The sequence below is a fragment of the Protopterus annectens genome, chromosome 3.part1 (genome assembly GCF_019279795.1).
Source record: "Protopterus annectens isolate FY-2018-M chromosome 3.part1, PAN1.0, whole genome shotgun sequence".
NCBI classification, from domain to species: domain Eukaryota; kingdom Metazoa; phylum Chordata; order Ceratodontiformes; family Protopteridae; genus Protopterus; species Protopterus annectens.
The window spans coordinates 732,579,557-732,593,911 of NC_056732.1; the positions used below are offsets into that span (position 1 = coordinate 732,579,557).

The 14,355-nt window shown below is 46.3% G+C and overlaps 1 protein-coding gene across 1 annotated transcript in view; it reads left to right on the forward strand.

The window, feature by feature from the left end:
• PKHD1L1 (PKHD1 like 1) overlaps nucleotides 1–14,355 on the forward strand; it is a 1,597,738-nt gene that overhangs the window by 644,787 nt on the left and 938,596 nt on the right. The gene's annotated exons all lie outside the window — the stretch shown is intronic.

The following is a 14,355-nucleotide window of genomic DNA, read 5'->3' on the forward strand; positions in this document are numbered from 1 at the left end:
AGGGCGAACGGAGCGTGAAGAAACCAGGAGAAGATCGAGAGCCTATCAGTGGAGCATTGTTTGCAGGAGGGTAAGTTGTAGAAGGGTAGGTAGATAGAGTGTATTCACTGTTGCAGTCCTGGTTACCCTCCCTCCAGCTCCCTTACTTCTTTTGACTATACCTCTACTTTCCTTTACTATGCTTAACAGCCTTTTTGGTGTATTTGCTTTTTTGTTGGAGGTATATCTTTGTACTTTTATATTTAATTGCTTCCCATTAGGGGGGCACCTGACATCTGGGGCAAGAAAATCTGATGTAATGGCGTCTGCTGCATGTTTTATACCCCTGACAACCTGACGTCATGGAGGAAGGGACAGCAACCGACGCAGGACCCAAGACTTTTGTTAATCAGGCCGACGGAGGGCTACCTGCAAGCAGATAACCCAAATGTAATGACTGCAACAGTGAATACACTCAACATCTACATTTATGGTAAGTGTACACAACTGTACTTTCTAAGCCACCCCCTTATGGCAAGAACTCACAATGACTCCCCTCCTCTTCCCCCATTTGCCCACCTTCACCTACCCCTAGGAGGGAAACTCCCTTTTCACTCAAGCACCTGGGCCACCATAAGCAAGGACCAATGGGTTCTGAACACTGTGTCTCAGGGATACACATTTTCCTTCCATACCCTTCCAACCCCAAAAGGGTTCCCAGATCTACCACCAAATCAGTGGGCAGAGGCTCAAAAGCAAATCCTTTCCCTTCTCTCTGAGAGCATTAGAGCACGTTCCTGCAGAACAGGTAGGCCAAGGCTTCTACTCCAGACTTTTTCTGGTGCCCAGAAAAGAGGGCACCTGGTGCCCCATTCTCGATATATCCATTCTAAACACCTTCCTGGTGATCCCAAAATTCAGAATGCTCACCCTCCAGCAGCTGCTACCCATGCTTTCCAAGGACGCTTGGCTAGCCACCCTAGGTCTAAGAGGCCTACCTCCACATTCCTGTCATGGAATCATGCAAGAAATCTCTCTGCCTCAGGGCCAGATCTCAACACTTTCAGTTCTCTCGCTTCCCTTTGGCTTATCTACTGCTCCCAGAGTTTTTACAAAATGTCTGGCTCCAGCCATTTCCTTCTGCAGACAAATATTCAAATTTACCCATACTTGGACGACTGCCTTATTCAGGCAGACAGCCAGGAAAAGCTGCTCAAACACCTGGCCTTTGAAAAGACGCTTCTAATCTCCTTATGATTCACAATCAATGAAAAGAAATCCAAGCAGGTGCCCACCCAGAGGATAATCTTCCTGGGAGCAAGTCTGGACATAGTATCCCAGATGGCATTCCTTATACCAGAGAAACAAAATATTCTTCGTGTTTCACTGTTGCAGTCATTACATTTGGGTAATCAGCTGGCCGATTGCCCTCAGTCGGCCTGATTAATAAAGTCTTGGGTCCTGCGTCGGGTGCTGTCCCTTCTTCCATGATGTCAGGTCATCAGGGGTATAAAACATGCAGCCAACGCCATTACATCAGTCTTTCTTGCCATGCGGTGCCCGAAGCAGAAGCAGTTCGCAAGTGCTGGTCGGCCAACTCCTGAAATTTTTGTTTTCGAGTCAGATCTGAAGTCTTCAACTAAAAAACTAAGTACCCCATTGGGGAAACTTTTTCTTGCTCCTTACCGATGTCAGTAAGTTAATAATTGCAATACTTGTGGGAAGCAAATACCTCAAGGATTTTCATTTGTACTGTATTCCTTGCCTAGGCCCTGACCTTAACGTACCTTGCTGTCGGTTTTGTGCTTTATTTAATCAACGCATTATCAAACGTCTGTACATTTTTGCTTCTAAGTATTTTGGCTCACGTTTTAATTATCCAGAAATGTTGTTAGTTAGCAATCTGACTATCGGAATACCTAAAAACCGCAAAGAAAGACAGGCCGTTGAGGTCCAAAACTGCTGACGACGCTTCTCGTAAGCCAGTCGCCACTTTGCAGGTACTCAGTGAGACACTTTCGCAGCCCGTGATACCCGCTACTTCTGATTCACAGGCCTCTACTGAGACCCATTCGGAGTCCGGTATGCCGCAAGATGCTTCAATTATGGAACCCGCGGATGTCTCTACCTTGGATGGGTCCGGAGCCGCTGTGCAGGTGTTTTCAGGCCTACAGATTTGTATATTAGACCGACGCCATCTTCAAAACTAAGGCCAAAATCTCGACCTATGCCTAAAAAAAAGACTCCTGGGCCACGTGTGCAGGCTCCTATGCCTAAAAAGCAAATGATCAAAATGGCTGAAGACTTAGGGTAGCCATCCCCCCCCCCCCCTTTTAAGAGGCCTAGGCAAGACATTGATTATGAATCTTCTGAACATCAGACTCTTCTAATGAACCGGAATTGTCTATACCTACTTATGAGGACTCTGATGCAGAAGATTCCATTCCTTCTGCTTCTCCCCGAGGATTTTTCTTTTGGGGAAACTTTACATACCTTAAGGGAACATTTCCACTGGGAAAGTCAGGATTTCTCTGAATCTAAAAAGAGACTTAGGGATTTTCTTCTTCTTTCTCAGCATAGGCATTTGGCTATACCTCTTGTTCTAGACATTGTCGATGTTTTTTCAGAATCTAGTATGGCTCCTGATTCTCTGCCCTCCGGCTCCTTGTAAGCCAGGCAGATACTACAGGGTTCCTGACTCGCACAAATTCCTTTTCAAAAATCCTGTTGCAGATCCTGAAACCATTTCTCATGGTCCCAAGGGCATTAAGGCTTCTACAGCTAAAAATTCTACCCCTTCTGATAGAGATTCCAGGGCGCTGGATAGATGGGGTAAAAAGGTTTACACTTCTGCAACCTTGGCAACCAGGGCTTTAAACTTTCAATTTCATATGCTAAAATATCAACAGCATATCATGGGACTGCTTAAACAGAAAATGATAATTTCTGACTGTGTGGAAAACAAAGATTTACAGGATTTATTGCATTCAGCTGAACAAGTTGGAAAACAAACTTTGCAATGTGGTTTTGATTCTTTGGAGGCCTCTTGCAGGACTGCTGTAACTGGGTCTGTGTTAAGAAGGCATGCTTGGCTCAGAGCAAAATCTGCCTGATCATGTTAAAGCAAAATTGTTGGATGCTCCTTTTACAACAGGACCGTCTCTTTGGTAATAAGGCTGAAGATGTTTTAAAAAAGATGGAAGATGAAGCTAAATCTATGCAAACTGAAAGATTTCTTACAGGTGCAACCACCAAGATTTAGTAGGCGCTGGCCTACTAAGAACTGGTCCGTTCCAGTTCCTTCGAGAGAGACAAGTCTCAAACCCAGACATTCCAAAAGCTGCAGGTTTCAGTCACAGGGGACTTTCAGAACAAAACAATGGGGTGCCTCCTCTTCCAAATCTAGAAACAAGACACCTCCCTATGGTAAGCAGTCTGAATGACTTCCCTTTACATTTACCATTACTTACCTTTTAGCCGCCCCTTTGGGGGGACAATTGGCTCTTCATGCAAGAAACTGGCAACTTATAACCCAGGACAAATGGGTTTTAAATATAGTATCCCAGGGATACAGATTTCATTTCCACACGTTGCCAATTCCAAACGGATGGCCAGAGGCCCAGAAACAAGTACTTTCCCTCATGAGCATGGGGGCTATTCAACCAGTACTAGAAGAGGAAAAGGGACAAGGTTTCTATTCAAGACTTTTCCTGGTACCCAGAAAAGACAAATCATGGCGTCCAATCCTGGACATCTGATATTGTTAATCCTCGTTCATTTCTTACGCATGGGTATCTGTTCTGACCTCAGAACCAAGCCGGCCATTTTCCAAGCTCGCGTCGGCTTCAAACTCTTGAGCTAAACTCTTACCACAATCCCCCTCTCCCTGTTACCTCAGATTTCATTTGCCGTGTTGCCATTCGGTCGTGTCAAGCTACTTCTTTTGAGCCAAGTACAGACATTTGTTTAATAGTTTTGCAGATTTTTGCAGATTACTTTTCTGTCAGAAAAGTTCATATTTTATTGTCTCTTATCCTATCGCATCTAGCGTACATAATTTCTTCAGGTTTTTCTGCTTCTTTCTTTACCACTTTTACCATAAGGTATTCTCTCTTTACCATCGTTGGTAATCCTTTTCCTTTTTCTCTCATACCTTCGGGTACTCTCTTGTACCATTAGTGGTACCTTTTCTATTAATTAATTTGCTGTCATGGCAGATAAGAAAGGTAGTCCGGGGTTTAAGCGGTGTTCTGATTGTGGACACAAACTGCCTACTTCTGATGCACACTCTGTGCATTTATTGTTTGGGAGCTTCCCCTTTGTCTGTTGACCCACCCTGTACTATTTGTGAGAACTTTTCTAATAGAACTTTGTTGGAAAGGAAAAACAAGCTGTTACTGAAGGGACCTTTAAAATCTCCCTTTTCAGAGGCTTTTTCTGGGTCTGAGGCCTCAATCCCTCCTAGAGCCCATAAGAAAACCTTGGATGCTTCTACTAAGGCTAAATCTTTGCCTTTGTCCCTGGCTAGGGACTCCCGCCAACCAAAACCTAAAAAGGCTAATGTTTCGGCTCTGGAGCTCACTCAGTCAGCCCCAGTGCTTTCGGTGCCTAGACCCTCTGCACCAAGGCTTTCGGCTCAGTCTTCTTCTGCAGCCTTCTCTATATCGGCACAGAGTGGCTCCTCAGTTCAGACTATTACCACTGTATCGGCACCGACCGTTCAGTCGGCGCAGACCTTGACCTTGTCGGCTCCAAGAACTTCCTCGGAACTGACGCCTTTATTGTTGACTCCAGTTTTGTCTGTTCCAGCTTCAGCACCGACAACCACTCCGGCACCGATCCCAGTGCAGACCATCCCAGTGCAGACCATGACCTTGGCACTGATGACTTCTTTGGTGCAGACAACAGTAGTCCAGTCTCTCTCTGCACCGTTGTCCTCTGTGCGGACAGATGAGATGAGCACCAAGTCTGCCTCTTCTGTGGACAAGCCTGATGTTCTTCGTGTTTCACTGTTGCAGTCATTACGTTTGGGTAATCTGCTGGCAGGTTGCCCTCAGTCGGCCTGAATATCAAAGTCTTGGGTCCTGCGTCGGTTGCGGTCTCCTCTTCCATGTCGTCAGGGGTATAAAACATGCAGCCGACGCCATTTTATTCAGTCTTTCTTGCCGTACGGTGCCCGAAGCAGAAGCAGTTCACAAGTGCCGGTCGGCCGACTCCTGAAATTTTCGCATTCGAGTTTCAGAACTGAAGTCTTCAATTAAAGCGAAGTACCCCATTGGGAAAACTTTTTCATGCTCCTTACCAATGTCAGTAAAAGTTAATTGCATTACTTGTGGGAAGCAAATACCTCATAAGGATTTTCATTTGTACTATATTCCTTGCCTAGTCCCTGATCATAACGTGCCTTGCTGTCAGTTTTGTGCCAGATTTAACCAACGCACTAAGCGTCTGTATATTTTTGCTTCAAAATATTTTGGATCCAGATTTAATTACCCTGAAATGTCGTCTGATAGCAAACTAACTACTGGAGTTCACAAAAAATGCAAAGAAAGACAGAGACAGACCCTCGAGGTCCAAAACCAATGAAACTTCTTCTAAGCCAGTCTCCAGTACTCAGTGAGGCGCTTTCGCAGCCCCTGATACCTGCTACTTTTGAGTCGCAGGCATCTACCAAGACCCCATGTGGAGTCCGGTATGCCATGAGATTCTCAGAGTATTGTACCCACGGATGTCTCTCCCTCGGATGGGTCCGGAGCCGCTGAGCAGGCACTGACTTCTGAGGGTGTTTTCAGGCCTCAACATTTCTATATAAAACTGACGTCCTCTTCAAAAACAAAGTAAAAACAACTTCCAAGTCTAAAAAACCGACACATGAGCCACGTGCTCAGGCCCCTATGCCTAAAAAACAGATGATTAAAATGGCTGAGGACTTCATTACCTTGATCAGGGGTTCCCAACCCCCCCCCCCCGTTAAGAGGCCAAGGCAAGGCACTGATTATGAATCTTCAGATCCGGTTTCTGTTTCTTCTGATTCCTCTTCTGATCATGAATTATATCTGTACCACCCTATGAGGATTCAGATGCAGAAGAGTCCATTCCGTCTGCATCTCCTGAGGATTATTCTTTTGGAGAAACCTTGCATACTTTAAGGGAACATTTTCATTTGGAGAGTCAGGATTTCTCTGAATCAAAAAAGCAGCTTAGGGATTTTCTTCTTCTTCCTCAGCATAGGCCTTTGGCTATACCTCCTGTATTAGACATTGTTGTTTGTGTTTTCGGAATCAAGCATGGCTCCTGATTCCCTACCTCCGGCTCCTAGTAAGCCAGACAGATATTGCAGGGTTCCTGACTCCCACAAATTTTTATTCAAAAATCCTGCTGTTGATTCTGAAACTGTCTCACAGGGTCCCAAAGGTGTAAAGGCCTCTACAGCCAAAAATCCTACCCCCTCTGATAGAGATTCCAGGGCGCTGGATAGATTGGGAAAGAAGGTTTATACGTCTGCAACTTTGGCAATTAGGTCCTTAAACTGCCAGTTTCATATGCTTAAATATCAACAGCATGTTATGGGCTTATTGAAACAGAAAATGATGTTGATTTCTGATTGTGTGGAAAATAAAGAATTACAGGAATTATTACATGCAGCAGAACAGGTTGGAAAGCATACTTTGCAATGTGGTTTTGATTCCTTGGAAGTTTCTTGCAGGGCCACAGTTACTGGATCTGTGATTAGAAGGCATGGCTTGCTCAAGGAGCAAAATCTGCCTGATCATGTTAAGGCTAGATTGTTGGATGCACCTTTACAGCATGATACTTTTGTAATAAGGCAGAAGAGGTTTTAAAGAAAATGGAAGACAAAGCTAAATCCTATGCAAACTGTGAAAGATTGCTTACAAGTGCAGCCACCTAGATTCAATAGGCACTGGCCTACTAAGAATTGGTCCTTTCCTGTGTCCAACAGAGCCGCACAAGGCAAATCCAGGTGCTAAAAAGGCTCTAGATGCCAATCACAGGGTTCTTACAGGTCAAAGCAGTGAGGTGCCCCTACCTCCAAGTCTGGAGGAAACAAAGCACAACCCTACAGTAAGCAGTCTCAATGACTTCCCTCTACCTTTACCAAGCACTTATCTCTTGGCAGCCCCATTGGGGAAAACATTAGCACTTCATGCTCAAAATTAGCAGTTAATTACCCAGGATAAGTGGATAATAAACATATTATCCCAGGGGTACAGATTTCATTTCCATACTTTGCTAATTCCAAACGGTTGGCCAGATCTGCCACAAAATCAGTAGGCAGAGGCTCCGAAACAAGTGACGTCCCTCATGGATAATGGGGCCATTCAACCAGAACAGGAAAAAGGACAAGTGTTTTATTCAAGACTGATGTTCTTCGTGTTTCACTGTTGCAGTCATTACATTTGGGTAATCCTGCTGGCAGGTTGCCCTCAGCCGGCCTGAAATCCAAAGTCTTGGGTCTGGCGTCGGCTGCTCTTGCCCCTTCCCTGACGTCAGGTCATCAGGGGTATAAAAGAAGTAGCCGATGCCATTTTCTTCAGTCTTTCTTGCCGCGCGGTGCCCGAAGCAGAAGCAGTTCGCAAGTGCCGGTCGGCCAACTCCTGAGATTTTTGTGTTTGAGTTTCAGATCCGAAGCTAAGTACCCCATTGGGAAACTTTTTTCTTGCTCCAGACCAATGTCCGAAAAAGTTAAAAATTGTATTTCTTGTGGTAAGCAAATACCTCATAAGGATTTTCATTCTTACTGAATTCCTTGCCTAGGCCCTGATCACAACGATGTTCATCGTGTTTCACTGTTGCAGTCATTACACTTGGGTTATCCTGCTGGCAGGCTACCCGCAGTCGGCCTGAATTCCAAAGTCTTGGTCCGGTGTCTGTTGCTGTCGCCTCTTCCCGGACATCAGTGCGCCAGGGGTATAAAAGATGCAGCCAACGCCATTTTCTTCAGTCTTTCTTGCCGCGCAGTGCCCGAAGCAAAAGCAGTTCGCAAGTGCTGTTCGGCCGACTCCTGAGTTTTTCGAAATTGAATTTCAGATCTGAAGTCTTCTATAAAGCTAAGTACCCCATTGGGGAAACTTTTTTCTTGCTCCAGACCGATGTCAGAAAAAAAAAGTTAAGGATTTCCTCATAAGGATTTCCATTCTTACTGTATTCCTTGCCTAGGCCCTGACCACGACATTGCTAGTTGTCGGTTTTGTGCTAGATTTAACCAACGCACTATTAAGTGTCGGAACGATTTTGCTTTTCATTACTTTGGCCGAAGGTTTAACTGCATAATGCCGTCGGAACAGCCGACGACTGGAGTTCATAAAAAGCGCAAGGAAAAAGAAAAGGACAGGCATCCGAGGTCCAAAACTGACGACGAAACCTCTTCTAGGCCAGTCGCCGGTTCTCAGTGAGGCGCTTTTGCAGCCCCTGACACCCGCTACCTCAGAGCCACAGGCCTCCTTCGACTCCCACGTGGAGACAACTAGGCCTCTGGTTACTCAAGGTATTGGACCTTCGGAAATTAATCCCTCAGATGGGTCTGGAGCCGCTGAGCAGGCATCGTCTTCTGAGGGTGTTTTCAGACCTACACAGCTTTATATCAAGCCAACTTCAGCATCAAAGGCAGACTAAAACAGTTTTAAAGACAAGGAAACAAGTACAGCATTCTCCAGGACAGACTTCCATGCCTAAGAAACAGATGCTCAAAATGGCCGAAGACCTAATTACTTTGATCAGGGCCCCCCCCGATAAGAGGCCTAGGCAAGACACTGAATATGATTCCTCTATCAGGTATATGATTCCTCTGATCAGGTTTCCATTTCCTCTGACTCCTCTTCAGAACAGGGATACTCTATTCCTCCCTATGAGGATTCTGATGCTGGAAAATCTATTCCTTCAGCTTCTCCTCCTGAGGATTACTCATTTAGGGAAACCCTGCATACCATGAGGGAGCATTTCCCCTGGGAGAGCCAAGATTATTCAGATTCTAAGAAAAGGCTCAGACTTTCTTTCTTTTACTACCTCAGCACAGACCTCTTGCTATTCCTCCTGTTCTAGACATTGTAGATGTATCTTCAGAGTCCGGCCTGTCTCCCGACTCTTTACCTCCTGCACCTGTTAAGCCAGACAGATACTACAGGGTTCCAGATTCTCATAAATTTCTATATAAAAACCCTGCTGCTGACCCAGAAACTATTTCTCAGGGTCCCAAAGGGGTCAAGGCTGCTACTGCAAAAAATCCTGTCCCCTCAGATAGAGATTCTAGGGCACTGGACAGATGGGGGAAAAAGTTTACACTTCAGCTACCTTGGCTGTAAGGGCTTTAAATTGTCAGTTTCATATGCTTAAATATCAGCAACACTTAATGTCTCTGTTAAAACGGAAAATGTTGACAAATTCTGAATGATGTTCATCGTGTTTCACTGTTGCAGTCATTACACTTGGGTTATCCTGCTGGCAGGTTACCCGCAGTCAGCCAGAGTTCCTTGCAGGATTTATTGCATGCAGCTGAACAAGTTGGAAAACATACTTTGCAATGTGGTTATGATTCACTGGAGGCCTCTTGCAGGGCCGCTGTAACAGGTTCTGTCATTAGAAGGCATGCTTGGTTAAAGGAACAGACTCTGCCTGATCATGTTAAAGCAAAATTATTGGATACTCCATTACAGCGTGATCCTTTTGGTGTTAAGGCAGAAGAGGTGTTAAAGAAAATGGAGGATAAAGCTAAATTTATGCAGACAGTGAAGGATTTTTTGCAGGTACAGCCACCCAGATTTAGCATGAACTGGCCTTCTAAGAATTGGTCCTTTCCCGTGTCAGACAGGCCACAAAGAGGCAGATACAGACGCCCTAGAGGCAGACAACAGCCCCAGGGCTCATACAGGCCCAAACAGTGGGGTGCTTCTACCTCCAAAAGCGGAGAAGACCAGTCACAGCCGTGTAGGAAACAGTCCCAATGACTTCCCTCTGCCAGTGCCAAACATTTATCTTTTGGCAGCACCCTTGGGGGGAAAGCTAGCACTTTTTTCACAAAATTGGCACATGATCACCCAGGACAAATGGGTCTTACCTATAGTCTCTCAGGGCTACAGGTTCCACTTTCACACCCTTCCAAAGGCAAAAGGCATGCCAGACCTGCCACAAAATCAATGGGCAGAGGCACAAAACCAAGTTTCATCTCTCATGGACATGAGGGCTATTCAGCCAGTGCCACAACAAGAGCAGGGACAAGGATTTTACTCAAGACTTTTCTTAGTACCAAGAAAGGACAAAGCATGGAGACCAATTCTGGACCTGTCTATTCTAAATACTTTCCTGGATGTTCCGAAATTCAAAATGGTGACTCTGCAGCAGCTTCTGCCCATGCTGGGCAAGAAGGCTTGGCTTGTAACTTTGGACCTCAAAGAGGCATACCTGCATGTCCCAATCAGACAGTCTTGCAGAAGATACCTGAGATTCAAAGCTGGCGCAATGCATTACCAATTCTCTGCACTGCCCTTCGGCTTATCTACTGCGCCCAAGGTCTTCACAAAATGCCTGGCACCAGTAATTGCATTTTGCAGACAGAGGAATTCAAATATATCCATACTTGGACGACTGCCTTATTCAAGCAGAGACCAAAGACATTCTACTAAAGCATCTGGCATTTCTAAAAAGATTACTAATTTGCCTAGGGTACACAGTAAACGAAAAGAAATCAAAACTAGTACCCTCTCGAGATATTATTCCTGGGTGCAAGCTTAAATACAACTGCCCAGATGGCTTCTCACGCCAGACAAAGGCAACTGACTTCTTACTTCGAAAGCATGGCAACAAAGACCCAGTTATCTGCAAGAAAAATTCTGCAGGCTCTGGGCTACATAGCATCCTGCATTCTGCTAATTCCATATGCAAGACTGCATATGAGGAAACTACAATGGTACCTAAAAAGTGTTTGGACTCAACATTGCCACAGCCTGGAATCAATAATTTCACTCATTCCCTGCCTGCAACAGGAGTTTCGATGGTGGGCAATAGGCCTGTCACCACAACAAGGGACAGCCATTCACCTTACCCACAGCCAGGCAAACACTAACAACGGATGCATCAGATTATGCCTGGGGGGCCCACATGGCAGGAAAATGTATTCAGGGCACATGGCCCTCAAGCCAAAGGCATCTACACATCAAACAGAGATGGTAGCTGTACAAAATGCCCTGACAGCCTTCAAGGACTTACTTCATCCAGGACAGCTGCTGATAGATGGACAACACCACAGTCATGTGGTACATAAACAAGCAGGGGGGCACACATTCCTACCCCCTCTGCAGACAAGCCATGATTTTGTGGAACACCGCATTGACCTACCAAGTGCAACTACAAGCACAATTCCTGCCAGGAAAAACAAATGCTCTGGCAGACGAACTAAGCAGAAACCTCATGGACCCTCACGAGTGGAAACTAGATCCACAAATCTTCAGCATGATAACAAGGAAATGGGGATGCCCAGACATCTTTTTGCCTCCCCTCACAACTGCCAACTTCAGAGATATTCTGCACAAGGACCTATCACAAACAAGCATGGAAAGTGGATGCTTTGTCATTCAGCTGGAACAACCTTGCAGTATATGCCTTTCCTCCACTGCCTCTTCTCCCCAAGGTACTCCTAAAGGTCAGACAAGAGAAGCCACAAATGATACTGATTGCCCCAGATTGGCCACGCCAACACTGGTACCCAATCCTAAGGAGCTTGTCCCAAGGCCCAGCCTGGACATTGCCTCAAATTCCTCATTTACTGACCCAACAAAACAATCAGATCCTGCACAGCCAACTCAGAACTCTAAATCTAGCTGCATGGCGGATACTGTAACCATTTCTCTAAAGCAGTTATGGATGTTATTTTGGAGGCCAGGAGGCCCAGCACCAGAAAATCTTATGCAGAAAAACAGAAGAGATTCTGTGCTTGGAACCAGGCACAAGGAATTGATACGCTTGTTCCAAATGTTCCTCAGATTTTACAATATCTAACTGAGATGCTAGACAAAGGCCTATCCTTCTCATCAGTTAAGATCCACGCCTCTGCCATTTCAGCTCTTTACAATACAGACCCACCTATTTTTTCACATCCATTGCTTAGGCAGTTCCTCAGGGGGGCCAAAAACATAAGACCTCCAAGGAGAGCACCAATACCTGCATGGGACCTCAATTTTGTCTTGGAAAAACTCACACTGCATCCTTTTGAGCCAGCCAATACAGCTGAGATAAAATTCTTATGGAAAACAGCTCTGCTCCTAGCAATAACTTCAGCAAGAAAAGTGTCAGTTACAGGCACTCATGGCAGTGGAACCTTTTAATGTTAAGTTGTCTATCTCGCCTTCATTCTTGCTGGTTGGGTTCGGAGCCTGTCCTCTGCTCCGACTCTGCCACCTACTAAAGCTCGAGAGCTATTTACTGGCTCGAGGCCTCCCCATATCCTACAGTGCATGGCGCTAGATACCCAGATCTCGTTTGCCGCTTCAGCTACGAGGTTGCAATTTTACTGGCTCAGGTTGTATTATTCCTTTTTTTTGTATTAGCTAAAAATTTACCTTGTATTTTTAGTATATTTAGATAGTCTTCCCTTTTAGTCTAGTTAGACTGTGTATCCCCTAGTTTATCCCACCTAGGAAACTCGTTTTTTGTTAGTCCCCCCCTTGTTTCTTCTCTTTAGTGGCTAACCCCACCCCTTTGGTACTTAATAGGAGTAGTGTTTAGCCTTATAGTGTTTGTATATTTTTATTAAGGATAGTTGTGTGGTGATAGTTTTTTGTTGTTATTATTGTTAGCTTAACTAGTGCGGGTGTGCGTTTCTGTGTGCCTTGCTTAAGCACTAGTTTAATTTTTCCCTCTTTAGTATCCCCTTGCCAGTATGTCCAAGGATACTAAAGTTTCAGGCTTCAAGAAGTGTGACTCGTGCTGTCAGAAGAGGTCTCTGACAGACTGTCACACTTCTTGTGTGTATTGCTTGGGTTCCCTACAAGCTTATTTTGAGAGGCTTACTTAAGCCAGAGGGATCCGCGGCGAAGCCTCAGTCGGGGAAATCCTCAAAGCCCGCCAAACCGTCTGCTCCAAGTTCGGAGCCATCGCCGGGCGGAGCATCTTCCTCCTCTTTGGTTCCGTCTGGAGCCGACATCTCTAGACCTCAGTCGGCTCCGACATTAGTGTCAGAACCATCTTTGGGCCGAAAACGTTCTAGGTCCCCTTCCCTAGAATCTGTTCGTTCCGCTCCAAGGTCACCATTGCTTCAGTCTGAACGAAACCATAAGTCCCACTCCTCTCGGTCCTCCAGGCTATCTGATCATGACTTGGAGAGGGTGGTCAGTAGACTCCTTAAATCGCAGGCCCTGGCCCAAATGTTAACCAGCCCTTCTCTGGCCCAAATGTTAACCAGCCCTTCTCAACAGACTGTGGCTGTCCCGGTGTCTTCAGCAATTCCTCCTCCGACTCCCCCTTTGCGTTCGGAGCCGGAGCTGGTTGGGGCTCGAATCTTGGAAACATCGGAGCTGATACCACACCTTTCGGCTCCTTCGTCAGCTCCGATCTCTTCATTGATTCCTTCCTTGGAGGGATCTGGGTGCCAGGACTCCCTCGTTGGCTCCGAGGGGGCGAGTGGCATTGGACCCTTGTCCGACCCCGTTCTCCCTCTCGGGGCTTCGGCGCAGGTGAGCTCTGCCCCATCGGCCTCGGAGCAGTCCCTCTCAGTGCCGGGAGGGGTTCACGTCTCTTTGGAGCAGGGACCTTCTGCTCTGCCTGATGGGGACGCCTTTGAGGTCATGGGGAGCGTGCTGACTCCTGAGTCGGCTCCTCGATCGGCCCCTTCGGCTCCTCCCCCCATGGTGCCTGCATTGGTCTCTGCCCACCCTCCTGACCCCAAGCGTGGAGAACAGACACTCCAGGTCGCCCCATTGGGCGTATCTTCCTCTTCCGAGGCCTCCCCTGATCTTTCAGAGGAGCCCCCTCAGAAGAGAAAATGTAAGAGAAAACATGTCGACTCCCCCGAGTCAGTCACATCTGATACCGACTTGGAGGATTCAGAAGGGTCCCCAAGATCCCCCTCTGAGGATGTCTCTTTTTCAGACATCCTAGAGATCCTTAAACAGAGAGGGAACTGGACTGCCCTTAACCCTTCCGAGGACGAGTCGGTATACCTGGGGCAGCTTTGGTTCTCGCCTTCCACCTCCTGGGTGTCTCCACCCTTGACCCGCTCATGGAAGTAGTGGCTCAGGCGTGGGTAGCCGGACACAGTGGAACCAACTCCCCGTAGGCCCACTAAGTTCATTACAGCCCCACCCAACAAACAATTATTTACAAAATGTGTCCCCATTGATGCCATGGTGGTGGCAGCAACCCACAAGA